The sequence below is a fragment of the Euprymna scolopes genome, chromosome 17 (genome assembly GCF_053919585.1).
Source record: "Euprymna scolopes isolate OS-2025 chromosome 17, ASM5391958v1, whole genome shotgun sequence".
NCBI classification, from domain to species: domain Eukaryota; kingdom Metazoa; phylum Mollusca; class Cephalopoda; order Sepiida; family Sepiolidae; genus Euprymna; species Euprymna scolopes.
Window position 1 is genome coordinate 128,721,643 of NC_136498.1, and position 14,628 is coordinate 128,736,270.

Genomic DNA, 14,628 nt, shown 5'->3' on the forward strand with positions numbered 1-14,628 from the left:
TTTGGTGAGGGATACTTTTTTGCCATGTTTTTTTTGCGTTTTTATGAATGTTATTGGGGGGGGGGGCATGTTCTTTTTTTCCAGAGATGATAGTTATAGGTAATTATTAACAAGAAAACTGGTGCAAACCCAGATTAGCACTTGTAGCGATAAACAAAAATGAGTACCTTTTATTTTCTTGAATAAAAAGAAACTTACTCGACGAGAACACAAGTGTTTTTGCTTGTTGCGGACCAGGATATAAATATCCTAACTCGCTACAAAAGAAAATAATGAAACAAATGGAGAGAAGGAAACAAAACTCAATTGCTGGATAAAATAAACATGTCGTTTATTTTCTGTTGAAAAATGAAGTTTTTTAGGTGTAACGCGTGTTCATGTCCGCACGTGGAAAGAGGAGTGAGTAATGTAGTGGAACGAGAAATGACAGTCCAGCGTGTAGACAAAGAAAAAGATAGAGGGTTGACATCAGTAAAGCTGTGCGCACATGTTGGTACTTGTCCACGTGGAAATGTCTTCAGGCTACTAGCTGTGGACGCGAACTTGTCTGGTTGATGGACCAAAGCAAAAGGGAAAAAAGAGTGAGAAAGTCAATCCAGTTCATGGAGAGAGAAAACGTGTAAAGTGTACGTACTGTCTGTTGACTCTTGCCCCACGCAGTAGCAGGTGGCGTGAAGCGCGTGCGTCATGAAAGGGCGAGTGGTTGGTCCATCGACCATTCAGGTCGGAAGCTGGTTCGAAAAGAAGGAAGCAGCTTATTGCTCTTGCTTTTATAGTTGTTTCCGGTGGTCTTTTGCGCATGTGTGGATTTCCTTTGAAGGGGATGTGACGTTGCTCATGTGTGCGTACGTGTGCGCACATTAGCGTGTGTGTATGCACGTGAATGTGAGTGTATGTACGTGAACGTGAATATATCTACGTGTGTGTATGTGTGCGTGTATGTATATGACAAGAAAAATGGCTTGAGATGTGAACGCGTGTTTTTGTGCGAGCCTTTTCTAGTCTCGCACATGCTTTAATAATTATTGGAAAAAAATTTTTTTTAAACATTTGAAAAAAAAATTAAAAAAACATTTGTAAACAAATGAATGAATTAATTAATTATAATTATCTTTCATGTTTTCTTTTGTTGTTGTTTCATTTATTCTACATAAGTAGAAAATAAAATTTGGGGTTTGTATTACTGTACACTACACATAGATTCGAAAAAGTTGTCAAAAAACAAATATATAACAAATAAATGTTATCAAAGGCAAGATAAGTTACTTTTCTATTAAACTGGATATATTTTTCGTGTTTTTATTCAATGTAACATGTTTATTCAGCTCGAAAATCATACATTGTTTACCGATGTATTGGAACATTTAAGATGGCGTCTGATTCTCTCTTTAACACGGTAAATTTGGGAAAAGATGTTATAAATAAAAAAAAAAACGGATAAAATACTGTTAAAAACTCGCTCAATATATGTTACCGTGACATAGGCTGACATATATTCGGCGGGTTTTTAATAGTATTTTATATAATTTTTTTTTATTTATAACACCTTTTTCCATACTTACGGTGTTAAAGAGGGTGTGAGACGCCATTTGGAATTTTCGAATACATCGGTAAACACTGTATGTTTTTCGAGCTGAATAAATATGTTACATTGAATAAAAACACAAAAAATATATCCAGTTTGGCAGAAAAGTAACTTATCTTGCCTTTGATAGCATTTATTTGTTATATATTTGTTTTTTTGACAACTTTTTCGAATCTATGTGTACAGTAATACAAACCCAAAATTTGTTTAAATTGTTTCTTTTAGAATTTCTGAATTGTCAATTTGGTCTCATTTCGTTTTCCGGTACGCTCGATCTGGTTTTCTGAACGTCGGCCATATTACATATTCATCGTTAGTTATTTACACAAGACATACACATTTTAATCATGATTTTTTTCTAGTTCAGATGGGATGGGCGCAGTAAATAAACTTTTAACTTAAAATGACCCCTAATGTACTAATGTATAATATAAGAAACAGAAAATAAACATTTATAATGCGTACGCAGCTTTATATTCTCATATAACCTCAATACGCTCTGAAGGGATTTTACCCCTAATATATTTATCAACGTAATTTTTTTGCTTATGTTTAAAAACAATCTCGTCAAATTTGGACAAACTTTAAGCGGTGATGGGAGTTATCTCCCTTTGGCGCTCCCTTCCCCTAAGCGAAAAAAAAAATGGCCCTTGGTCACCTCCCTTGAGATAGTTAGTTACAGATTTATTCTCAAAAGTTTAATCAAAGAAGCAAAATATTCAAATAAATAAAATTAAAAATAAGTGTGCTTTTTAATTCTGAAAAAAAAAAAAAAAAAAAATGACATTGTTGTTGAAATGTTCTTTTTATTTTTGTACTTTTAAAGTTTTCTGCGCAATTGCTCTTCATCGTCGCCATTTTGAAATTTCCCTGCAGAACACGTTTTACCCAGCACGCAAACAAATTCGCAAATCCTTCGGCCGTGTTTTTATTTAAAACAAACGAAAGAAGATTGGATAAAAGTAAGTTGTATGTTTTTTTAATTAGTTTTTGTTTTTTAAAATATGTTGTTTATTAATTTTCCAAGCATTTATTTATTTTATTTTCTCTATTCGCGAGGCATTGTGCAATGAGTTTGCGAGGACAAATATCGGTAATTGGGCAGCAGTGTGAGAAGTCGCCTTTAAAAATACGTGATAAAAACTTGAATAATTAGACTTACTATCTTTCGAAGCTTATAACTACTTGAAAAATGTAATTTAAACGCTAATTTTTTTTTCAACAAAAGGAGCAGAGACCAAATTTTAAAATAATAACAGGTTTAATAGCAAAATATGCAATATTTGTTTATTTTTAAATCAGTTTTCTTTAAAAAAGATTTAAAGAAAATCAACGAATTTTTACTTATTCGAATATAATAAATATATATAAATTCCAAAAAATCACTTACCTATAAAAATACTAATCAATGGGTACTTCCATTCTTCATTTTTAAAAATTTATCCATATTTATATTTTATATTCCATGTACTTTTTAAATAAAATAATTTTTTACGCAAGGATTAAAAAATACTGCGACTTTGAATTGTCATATTAGATGGTCACAAAGCGGGTTTGTCTCCCTTTCCTTGTTGAGAAGTTGGCCTAAAAGCACCATAATTAATCTCCTCTTTCTATTTTTGGCATGTGTTTGCTGCTGTCAACCAAAGGTAGTAAATATGGGCCACTGTACTTGAAAAATGATCATATTCACTCATAAGTAAGTTTACTTTTATAAACAAACCCCTCGACAAATTTTCCATTTTTTTTATTCTCTTAAAGAAATACATGAGTTTTTGATTTATAATATTTTATTTAAATTTTTTTTTAATATCTAAAATAAACAACATTGAATAAAATAGAAAAAATTATAGTAAGTGCTTAATATTTACTGGACAATATTTTCAAAATATGAGGTTCCATTTAAAAAAAAAAAAGAAGAAAATCAACGTGTTTTTTTTTTTTTTTTAAAAAAGGTTTTAAACTTTTGACTTTACTGGTAAATTTGCAAATAACTATTCCTTTGTTTTTGTTTTAAATTATGTTATTTTATTTATTGCTCTTTTATCTTCAATTTGTGATATATAAACCTTAGGTGAGAAATTAATTATTTGCATTTTAATAGACATTTCAAAATGGGGGGGGGGGTGAATAAAAAAAAAAACGCTTGTCTAGAATATTATATTCGGTTTATTTGAAAGAGCATAAAATTTCACATTAAGCCTGCAAATATCATAAAAATTGAACCAATAGAATAATTTTGATAGATTTTTAAAGTGAAAAAAAATTGAAAAATATTAACTCGTAAAATTCAATTCATTTCATTATGTGAAAAAAAAAATGGCTGCATGAGTGCATGCACGCACTTTGTAAACACTTTTATTTAAAAAATAAAAAATCATATTTCTGTTATTTTTTAAAAAACTTTAATAGTTTATTTTGGAAATATATTCCATAAAGAAATTAAGCAACCCACTTTAAAAAGAGAAATTATGAGTTTTTTTAATATTTCATTTGCAGTTTTGTGTTAGGAGTGTCAAAAATTCCCCCCAAATTCTGACACACCTAGTAATTGGGAATATATAGACATAAATCTCTTAAAAGTAATTAATAATGAATAAAAAAAAAAATTTTTGAAGATGTCGATTCGGCACTATGGGTGACCCTGACCATTGTCAGTTGAAAATCGGGTACTTCACGGGGAACGTTGACCTTGCATAAACAGTTTTATTTTTTCATGACTGCTCACTGAAATTTAATCACAAAAGATTTTTGAAAGGTACTATTTGAGGCCAAAAAGATTAAAAAAAGGGGGACAGAAGCATTATTTGAATATGTATAAAAAAATAAATGTAGCAAAAAATAAAAAATATTTAGTGAAGAAAATATAATAATAAAAATAAAAAAAAAATATGAATCAAAATTACTTATGGAAGTAAAAAACATTAAAAAAATAAAATAAATACATGCTCGATTAAACAAAAAACTGTATGAGATATACACAAAGAAAGTGAAAGAAAACCTTTTACGCATTCCAAGGAGCAGTCATTAAAAAATAAAACCATTTACGCAGGGCCCACATTCCCCATGAAGTACTGAAAATCACTTACTGATGTATAAATGTCCTGCTTACAAAACCATAATTCCTATTTTAGTTTAAATTTGCCGATAAATATATATTTATAAAATATATGTAAAAAAAAATGTGTAGGTACTCAGGCACTTTTGTTATCATGCTGAAATAATAACCTTATTATTTTGAAAGTTATACTTAACATGGGGAGGGGAAGGTGTTTTGTAACTATTCTGTGTTTCCCCATCCCCTAACAATTTAATAATAAATAAATAAAAAGATATTGTGAAACCTGAATTTAAACTGAAAACCTTTTTAAAAATAGTGTGGTAAAAAAAGTGCATAAGCACCAATGTGTACAAAAGTTTTACATATTTTCTTTCATGTCAATTTATTTATTTTATAATAAAAGAGGAAGTCCAGTTTGGTAACTGGACAACTTTTATTTCAAATCAAGGTTTTCACACCTATACAGCCAGACTCGGAGTTGGCCATACTTGCAAATCACCTTGAAGATTTAATTGTAAGTGCAGATAATAGCATATCTTTATGTCTGTGTTTCCAAATTTATTTCATTTTCAGTAAATAAATACGATAAATCCAAATGTTGTTGAAAATGTGATAAATAGTTAAAATTAGGTACGTGCAAAATGTATAAACATTTTGACCCCTCTCTTTACTTTAAAATTCACCAAAAATTGGGAAATTAACCAATTTTAATAAAATTTTTTAGTTTTTCTAATAATGATCACGGAACATAATGAACCCATTAATTTTATTTGAATCTTAGTAGCAGTGTATTATTTTGTTTAAACAAAAAACATGTTTACTAAAATTATGGTTTTCAGTAGTCAAAAAAGATGAGTGAATTTATTTTTGCTTTACGAAAATGAAGCATCATAAATTGTAATAATAAAAAAGAAAAATTAATTTTTACAGAAACATTACACCCCCTAAAATCTGTATTAATGAATTCAATATAATTCAAAGAAAGATTAATTTCTCAAACTACCGATATTATCATTGAATTAAACATTGTTTATTTATTTTCACACAAAAAATTGCAATTGTAAAAAATATTTCTACTTTTATTAGATTACATGTTTAATGTCATTTTTATATGTAAGATTCTAATATTTTCCTTGCTTGTATGAATGTGAAACTTTTGGCGTAACATAGTTTTTATATAATCTTGAAATAAAAAGAAAAATTTTAATTTAAAAACAGGAACACAGAAAAATAATTAAATTAAAAAGGTACAAATTATACAAACGTTCATGATAGGAATGTATGAATGCACAGGTGGGGAAAAAGAAACCACCACTCTCACCCTTTTTCTTTTCACAATGAATTTATTTAACTTCAAAATTTAGCTGAATTTGTCAGCTTCGAAATGTGGGCATGAAAACATTTTTCATCATAACATTTTTTCCCCCACGTGTACAAATATTTTTTTCCCCTTAGAAATTAATTTTAGAATTTAATCTTTCAAATACAGTAAAAAAAATAATCAGAAACCTACAAAAAAATTGTGATAAGCTGGCTTTCAAAACTATGTCCCCCTAGTTTTTTTTTGCGATTTTTGCCAGTACCTAGTAGTTGGATACAAAAGATTAGAGAGCCCCGTGGTAAAAAAGAGAGTAGATGTGCGTACCTCACTATTAAAATATATAAACTTGGAATGAAAAAGGACATTTCCAACTTTTATATATATATATATATATATATATATATATATATATATATATATATATATATATATATATAATCTCATTGTAGAGAATGGGAATGACTGATGAGATGGGCTGGAAAAAAAGTGAAATACCGGTCATTTTGCAGTATTATAAATTCAGCATTAGTCTTACACTCGGTAGACTTTTATGTCCACATTACATGGCGCTACGAACAGGATCCATTTCTGCAGTATTTGTATTTTACCGGATTATTTTCTTACTGAAATTAGAATAGTAATGGCGTCAGGACAATGCAATGATGAACATTATTTGCAGTTCAGCAGTTGATAAATTTACAGAAAGAAAACAATGAGCTTCACGCTGACAAGGAAAATGTGTCGAACTTACCCCACACTAAAAAAACGGATAGACTTTTTGTCGAAAATGGTTACATTGATTGAGGCTGAGCTTTATTAATTGATGCATGGACCCGGAACAAAAAAAAATGTGTGGTTTATCTGACTCTGTGGAAATACACAACGGATTAAGAACGGCTTGCTCAAACAAGGTTAACAGACTTTTGTTTGGGTTAGTTGGGCCCAAAACTCTCTATATAGCCACAAAAGAATAGCTTCTACTGCATATACAACTCATTGTGATGAAAAATTTACAGGAAGAGTTGCATAGACATAGATTCCACAGTACCAGACAGCAAGAAAGGGGAGGGTCCCACACAGTTTTAAGCAAAGCTTCAGTCCCAAACAAGGTTTTGCAATTTTACTATCCAGTGTCCTAATAAGAGTTGCTGACTAACTATAAACTATTCGAAGGGCATGGTGGCTGGCCAACTTGAAGCTGGACTTGCAAATACAGAACATCAGTGCAAGTTGTTGGCCAAAGCCAATATTTTGATAACAGTGGAACAGAAATTCCACAGACTGGTTAGTGTAAAGATAATGGATACATTGAGTCCTTATTTGCAAAGCAGCCTAAATGAGCGTTCGACAAGGAACTGCCTCGGGAGAGGGAAGAACCCAGAACCCCTCAAAATGAACCATATGGAGGGTATGGGAGGACATCACACCATAATGGGCTAAAAGGATGGAAAAACTGTCTGGCGAGGGAACTCAGATGCCATTATTGCGGAATTATTGGACACTTACGAAAAGTGTGTTGGAAACCAGAGTGGACAACGGAGTCAATGAGTAATTATACAGCCATGAGTGAAACCATCAGCTGGACACATACCCATTCCTGTCCCCCATCATTGGAAAAGGAAGGTGAAGGAAGATTTAGATAGGGATGTTGTATTGGACATCATCGAGCCAGTACCAGCAGGTATGCCTGTGGTCTGGTGTTTGAAGATGGTGGTCGCACTAAAAAAGGACAAGTCACCAAAAAAGAACGGTGGACCTACAAAAATTGAATTCCACAAAAATGAGGGAAACCCATCACACTCTGTCCCCATTTAACCAAGTGTCTGTTATGCCTGCACAAACTGAGAAAACAGTTTTAGATGCATGGAACAGATATCACAGTTTACTGCTTTCCTCAATGGATCGAGATGCAACCATATTTATAACAGAGTGGGGCTGTTATTGGTACCTTAGAGCACTCCAAGGTTTCCACACCTCTAGTGATGGGTGCACTTGCCGGTTTGATGACATTATGGTAGACATGCCCAGAAGGACTCATTGCATTGATGATACCCTTCTCTGGGATAAAACTATGAAATCTGCTTTCTGGTACACAGTGGACTATATCATCCATTGCGGCAGAAATGGAATAATCTTCAATCCCAATAAGTTTCAATTTACTGAGACTGAATTTGCCAGCTTTTTAATAATGGCTGATGGTGTAAAGTCAACTAAAAAAAATGACTGAAACCATTCTTCAGTTTCTGACGCCATGGACTATCATCAGCATGAGATCATGTTTGGACATGACCAGGTATTGTATGCATTTTCACAGGCTGATACCATGTCCCCCTTTCAAGAATTGTTGTGCACAAAGGACTGCAAATTCTATTGGGATGCTACTTTGAATGAGCTTTTCAAAGAGTTGAAAAAACATTGTTCATAAAATCGAGGAGGGGTAAAAAAATTTGAAACAAACAGGGCAACTTACCTCTCAACGGACTATAGCAAGGTTGGCATCGGGTATTTTCTGTTTCAGAAACACTGCCAATGCCCAATGGAATTAGGACCTAACTGTGATGAGGATCACTGGAAAATGATTTTGACCAGATCCTGGTTTACAAAGAATGCAGAATCTCACTACTCTGCTATAGAAGGTGAGGCTCTGACATCGATAATATGGATTGCAGTCTTGTAGAATGTTTGTTTTAGAGTGCCCAGATTTATTGGTTACAGTAAAGCATCAGCCACTGGTAAAAATATTCTCAGATCACATGCTGGAAAGCATAAAGAACTGTTGCTTGTTTTCTTTCAAAGAACGGTTGTTAATGTACAGGTTCCAGATTAAGCATGTTCCTTGAAAAACAAATATATGTCATACCGGACTGCACTTCTTGATACCAAACACCATCAAGACATAGCAGATTAAGGATCACTGGTACTACTCAGCAGATCAAGGGGGGGGGGGCATGCAAGTAGCAATCACAGTTGCATATGCACACGACCCCAAATTTAAAGTTATATCCTGGAATAGAATCGTGGCAGCTGTGTCCACTGATGAGGAATACTGAACGTTAACAATATTTATACAAGGCAGGTTCCTAAAGTCCTGACATGAACTGCTACTGAAAGTCTGGCAATTTTGGGCTGTGGCAGACCAACTATATTGTTTAGAAGGAATACCCATAAAAATCAATAAAATTGAGATATTAAAGCAGCTTAGAGCTGAGGTATTAGAGACACTGCACTCTGTGCATCAAGGGGTGAATGGGATTTTAGCTAACACTAGATAAAGATTATTTTGGCCTGGTCTAGACACTAGTATTCAACAAACAGGGGCACAATATCAAAAATGCAATTCGATCACCCCATCTCAACTGAGAGAACCACTAATGCTACCCTCAAACCAAGAATTTCCATTCCAAACACTGTCACAGACTTACTGGATATGCATGGGAAGAATTACATGGTATATGTAGACCGATACACTAGACTGAAGTTATCCTGCTACCATCAGGAAAGGCTGCGGCTATATGCAGTGCATTGAGGGGTTGGTTCTGCATATATGGTGCACCATAGATATCATCCAATGAAGGGCCACCATTTGACTCATTGGAATATAAATCTTTCCTAGGAGACTGGGACATAAAGAGATGTATATCATTCGCACATTATCCTCAAAGTAATGGCTGAGTTGAAATGGCCATAAAAACAGCCAAAATAATGCTCATGGATTGCATTGATGTCTCTGGCCACCTACTTCACGATCAGGCAGCACAGGCGATGATAGCACATAGGAACACACCCCACCAGGACCTCGGATTATCACCAGCCAAGATGTTATATGGTCGAACAGTCAGGCATCACCTTCCTATACTTTGCAAGCAGCACCGGATTCACGATTGGTGGACAGAAACAAAAAAATTGAGGGAACGGGCGATGGCAAAAAGGCATGTGTTAAACAAAAAACAGTACAACATGCCTACTCCAACAGCTTCACATTGGCAAATCCATTCAGGTGCAGAATCAGCACGGACCACATCTGCAACGATGGACACAAACGGGGAGAGTTGTTGAGACCATGGATAATAGACAATACCAAATATGGTTGCATGGAAGTGGCAGTATCACACTATGTAATCGTCATTCCCTCTGCAAGATCCAACCTATCATGGATATGCCAGATTATTTGTTCAAACAACAACCCCCTCAAGCACCTTGCCAAGGCCAAGAATGGAGGACAGCATATTCCCGTGTGACATACATGGGAGGATAGACATGGAAAAGATAGATGATGATGTAATGATGGCAGATGACATCTGACACAGATATGGAGGTGGATAACCAAGACCCGATCAGGTACAAACCAACGAGTCTGATCTCACGATGCAGCAGGAGATTACCTATTTACAATAAGTCCTCACAGGACAGAGTTAGACACCAGGATCGTTTTTTAACATGGAGAAAAGGAACAAAAATAAAAATTGTCTCAGTCATGAAGAATTGCTGCTCCACTGAGAGAGAACAAGAAATTAAAGTGCAGCATCTGAAGAACAGATACTACACTTTGAGTTATATATATTTTTTATTCACTTTGAAAGTTTACAAACAAAACAGAAATAAACCTGACCCATTCAAATAAGACAGATGATGAGGGGAGGTTTTGTCATGATTTTGCCATTGCTTATGACCTCACTCAGATTGTTCGCGAACCCACCTGTGTGCCCGATACACCCGGTCAATATGCAAGCCTCCTAGACTTTTTTCTCTCAACTTCCCCTGAGCTATGTTCATGTTCTGTTCATTCTCCTCTAGGATCCTCCGACCACTCCATCGTATCAGTTAAGATAAAAACGAAATGTAAGAAGCCCCCAGACGTACCCCTCCACCGTACTGTATACCGATACTCTATGGCTGACTATGATAGCTTCCGTACATTCATATCTGATTTACCTCTGCACTCCATGTTTAAAAAGGAAGTGTCCTCTATAGTATCAGATCTGACCGAATGATTAATTGTAGGCATAGACCAATTCATACCATCTAAAAAATTCCAACAAAAACCTAACAGCCAGCCATGGTTCTCCCCAGAATGTGCTGCTGCTATCGCACACAGAAATCACTTTTTCCATAGCTACCAACGTAATAGATTCACTGAGACTAAAGCTGCTTTCAGGACTGCCAGCAACCACTGTAAAAGAGTAATAAAAAATGCAAGAGAGCTATATGCCCAGTCTGTTAAATCCAAGGTAGCTGATCAGCGGCTTGGTTCCCACCAGTTTTGGCAAATAACAAATAGGATCCTGAACAAAAGTGTGCGTTCTATCCCAACCATTATCAATGGACCAGACAGAGGTCATCTCGTCAGCGTCAGACAAGGCCAAACTATTTGCAAAGAACTTTGCAGCTAATTCTATCCTATGCGACGAAGGCCATCAACTCCCCATATTTCCTCCTATAACACAGAACAAGCTAGGTAACATACAAATATCCGTGCAGGAGGTCGCCAAGCTAATCAAGAACCTAGATTCCAGTAAAGCAACTGGCCCTGATGGCATCCCAATTATAGTGTTAAAAAAGCTTCAACCAGAACTTGCTCCCATACTTACGAAACTATTTTAGCGCTGCCTTAAGGAGAAGTGCTTTCTGACTCCCTGGAAGACCTCATCAGTTTGCCCTGTATTTAAGAATTCAGGTGATAAGTCATCTCCCTCTCAGTACAGACCAATAAGTCTCCTGTGTGTTTTGAGTAAGTTGCTGGAATTTTATATTAAATAGAGAAATAGTCAACCACCTCAGCAGGAATTACCTTCTTAGTGACACACAATATGGTTTCCGCTCTGCAAGATCTACCGCAGATTTGCGGACGGTTATATCCCACAGGATTAGTGAATCTCTTGACAAAGGCTTCATTTCTAGGGCAATTGCTCTTGACATAGCAAAGGCCTTCAACAAGGTATGGCATAAGGGTCTACTTCACAAGATTTCCAGCTACGGTATAACTGGAAATGTTTTCTCAATCATTAAATCATTTCTCTCCGATAGGCTCATAAGAGTAGTGGTAAATGGACAAAAATCGGAGGCCTGCAATATAAATGCTGGAGTCCCTCAGGGGTCAATCCTGGGCCCAACTCTCTTCCTGATCTACATCAATGACCACCCTAAACACATACTTAAATCATTCGTTGACATCTATGCTGATGACACGACCATCTACGGCAACACATCAAAGGCTGTAAATGACGAAGTTCTCTCTGATTCTCTCTCCTCTGATCTCGAGCGCGTGGTTCAGTGGGGGAAGATGTGGCTGGTTACCTTTAATGCATCCAAAACCAAACTCCTATCCTTACATCATCAACGCTCTGATCCCCATCTGGCATCAATAGTGATGGATGGCTCTCGTCTGGGTGAGTCCCCGTGTTTTGACAAGCTTCTGGGTTTGACCTTTACTCCTGATCTGAAATGGAACATGTACATCAAGTCTGTTGCCATGGTCGCTGGAAAGATGGTGGAATCCTTCTACCGCTGCAGAAGATATCTTACTACTGATGCAATTCTCTATCTATATAAAAGCCAAGTACGTCCAAGGATGGAATACTGTTGCCACATCTGGGCAGGAGCTGCTAAAAACAGCCTATCCTGCCTTTACAGAGTACAAAATAGGCTTAGTGGGGGATGCCCTTTTCTCTACCCTGCAACCTCTCTTCCACAGAAGAGACGTTGCGAGCCTATCCTTGTTTTATCGTTATTTCCATGGCAGGTGCTCATCTGAACTCCAATCTCTGGTCCCCCCTCTTTCACGCCAATCTTTCACGAAAAACACCCGTCTAGCTGAATCCACTGTGAAAAATTTCCCCCACTCTATATCTGTGCCTAAATCAAAATGCGGATTCCATGAACAAAGCTTCTTTCTTAGAACTGCACACCTGTGGAACTCTGTTCCATCTCCCTGCTTCCCACCGGACTACAAGTTGGATGTCTTCAAGTTCAATGTTAACAAATTCCTAATGAACTGCCCCCTTAAGTAAACACTTCATCAAATCTCCACATTAACGTAATGTACTTGCAATAATCCTTATCCCTGAGTGGCTTCCGGGCCTTGATAAGTGGTGGTCACTGTGTAAAAAAAAAAAAAACAAATTAGGCACAAGGTCACTCAAAAATTGGTGAAGGAGTCATCCTTGTCACTGTACCTTTTGTTGGTCTATGCTTGATCTTAGCTAAAGTTCTCATTCACCACAAAACCACAAGCACACCGGGAGTCATCTTACCTAAGATTCCCAAATCATATTCTATGTGTGTGTGTGTTTTTTGTTTGTTTGTTTTTTAAGCAATAAAATAAATGTGTGAACAAAAATTTATAAGAAGTCAAAAAAATATAATCAAAATGTTAGTAAGACCCTCCTAACCCTCTCTAGGTGGTAGAACGCCCACTGTTTTCTGGCTTGGTGTTGGCTAGAAACAAGCAAGTCACTCTGTATATGGAGCTGAAATTCTAGGCAGAAGCAAAGAAACTGAGGTTGGGGAGGGTATGTGAAGTTTCTCCAAGATTGCTTATTAGGGTATCCAGGGACGAAAAAGAAAGGATTGGGGTGTAGGTATTTTGGAGGTTTCTTATCGGGGATGAATGGACCATTCACTCGGCTAGCTAAGAACCTAGCCTAAAAGCTTGTTTTAGGGTTCTGGAGTCCAGCAGGATCTGGAACGTGCATGCCATGATTAGGTGGGGAACATGAACTCCAACTTGCCACCTGTACACACCACGCACAGACTCATTATCTTTATCCATCTTTGGTCAAAAGCCTCAGAGTGTAAGTAAAAAGTGTAAGGAAAAATTCAAGATGGCGCCCGACTCTCTCTTTAACACGGTAAGATATCCTCAACACAGCACAAGAAGCAACAGCCACACGATTCCCCAGCCAACTCAATCGTCACTGCCCCACGTCTTTCCCCTCACCCGCTTTTATCGTCGTTCTAGGCCGGCTAAATTTGCATATTCCGAGAATTCGTGTGACTTTGCGAGACATCATACTTTACAAAAGACGGCGGTCGCCATCTTGGTCTTTCTTTTCTATTTTTGGTCGGTAACGCTGAGCTGGTCTCGAGGTAAGTCTTTTTCCCCCCATCCGTCTCTCCCACGTACCCACACAACACGCAAACACGCGGGCGCTTATCTCCTGGATGCACGTTACACTCCCCCCTGATCTGATGATCACATAGAGAGCACTGGGGGGGTGGCCTTTTAGTGCGTGTGCTTCTGCGAAGAGGTACATTCACTGTTTCAGATTCGGGCTCTGGATCTGGTTCTGCCTCATCAGATGAAGTATCGCTATCAGTCTCTGGAAGGGGCTCACTGAATCCGTGCATCGGCAGCTCATCGCTAGACGCTTCACTGCTTTCTTCTGTAGTTGTATGACGCACCTCGGTAGCTGGGCGAAGATCTCGCACATGTCGTGGGGTTCCATCGACCAAAACAGACTGCTGGCTAATCACTCCAGATATGTGTCCTCGCTTAAACTTGTCGGTGCACCGATTTCCTGGAGGCCGCACCCACACTGGATCTCCCACTTCATATCTGTTATATGTTCCCTTGTCGGTTGGCTGCGTAGTGTTGATTCCCTTCACTCCGACTCGGTACGTGTAAATAGCATTCGCATGTGCGGTTGAAGGGGACGTCCCGTC

The 14,628-nt window shown here is 36.7% G+C and overlaps 1 long non-coding RNA gene across 1 annotated transcript in view; it reads left to right on the top strand.

Moving 5' to 3' along the window:
* The first annotated feature begins 2,225 nt into the window (after positions 1 to 2,225).
* Positions 2,226 to 14,628, top strand: part of LOC145296972 (uncharacterized) — a 28,615-nt gene continuing 16,212 nt past the window's right edge. Inside the window, exon 1 of the long non-coding RNA XR_013870089.1 lies at positions 2,226 to 2,547. This is a non-coding gene — a long non-coding RNA (uncharacterized LOC145296972). The remainder of the gene's footprint in view (positions 2,548 to 14,628) is intronic.